Below are 1,665 nucleotides of genomic sequence, written 5' to 3' on the forward strand. Positions count from 1 at the left end.
AATTTCTAGGTCAAGGAAAATTATTTTTAAAAATTACATCATAATGTTATTGCATATTTAAAAGGAACATAATGAGTATGGCAGAAATTAGATATGGATCCACACTTAACACCATATACCAAGATAAGATCAAAATGGGTCCATGACTTAGGCATAAAGAATGAGATAATAAATAGATTAGAGGAACAGAGGATAGTCTACCTCTCAGACCTGTGGAGGAGGAAGGAATTTATGACCAGAGGAGAATTAGAGATCATTATTGATCACAAAATAGAAGATTTTGATTACATCAAACTAAAAAGTTTCTGTACAAACAATACTAATGCAAACAAGATTAGAAGGGAAGTAACAAATTGGGAAAATATTTTTTAAAGTTAAAGGTTCTGACAAAGGTCTCATTTCCAAAATATATAGAGAACTGACCCTAATTTATAAGAAATCAAACCATTCTCCAATTGATAAATGGTCAAAGGATATGAACAGACAATTCTCAGATGATGAAATTGAAACTATATCCACTCATATGAAAGAGTGTTCCAAATCACTACTGATCAGAGAAATGCAAATTAAGACAACTCTGAGATACCACTACATACCTGTCAGATTGGCTAAGATGACAGGAACAAATAATGATGAATGTTGGAGGGGATGTGGGAAAACTGGGACACTAATACATAGCTGGTGGAGTTGTGAAAGAATCCAACCATTCTGGAGAGCAATTTGGAACTATGCCCAAAAAGTTATCAAATTGTGCATACCCTTTGACCCAGCATTGCTGCTATTGGGCTTATATCCCAAAGAAATACTAAAGAGAGGAAAGGGACCTGTATTGCCAAAATGTTTGTGGCACCTCTTTTTGTAGTGGCTAGAAGCTGGAAGATGAATGGATGTCCATCAATTGGAGAATGGTTGGGTAAATTATTGTATATGAAGGTTATGGAATATTACTGCTCTGTAAGAAATGACCAGCAGAAGGAATACAGAGAGGCTTGGAGAGACTTACATCAACTGATGCTGAGTGAAATGAATAGAACCAGAAGATCGCTGTACACTTCAATGTTGTATGAAGATGTATTCTGATGGAAGTGGATATCTTCAACATAGAGAAGATCCAACTCACTTCCAGTTGATCAATGATGGACAGAAACAACTACACCCAGAGAAGGAACACTGGGAAGTGAATGTAAATTGTTAGCACTACTGTCTATCTACCCAGGTTACTTATACCTTTGGAATCCAATTCTTAATGTGCAACAAGAAAATGGTATTTACACACATATATTGTATCTGGGTTATATTGTAACATATGTAAAATGTATGGGATTGCCTGTCATCAAGGGGAGGGAGTAGAGAGAGGGAGGGGATAATTTGGAAAAATGAATACAAGGGATAATATTGTTTAAAAAATTAATTACTCATGCATATATACTGTGAAAAAAAATTATAAATAAAAAAGAGAAAATAAATAAATAAATAAAATAAAAAATAAAAGGAACATAATGTATTTGAAATTTCATATGTAATTATTTTTTCCTATTAGACTTGGTTATGGAAATGTTTGTTTTATTCCTTAAGCTCAGAATAAAACAAATAAAAGTTTGTGAAAAGACAACAACAAAAGAAAAGAGTTCAAGCACCAAAAAGCCACAATCAGAATTACATAAA

The sequence above is a fragment of the Sminthopsis crassicaudata genome, chromosome 5 (genome assembly GCF_048593235.1).
Source record: "Sminthopsis crassicaudata isolate SCR6 chromosome 5, ASM4859323v1, whole genome shotgun sequence".
NCBI classification, from domain to species: Eukaryota; Metazoa; Chordata; class Mammalia; order Dasyuromorphia; family Dasyuridae; genus Sminthopsis; species Sminthopsis crassicaudata.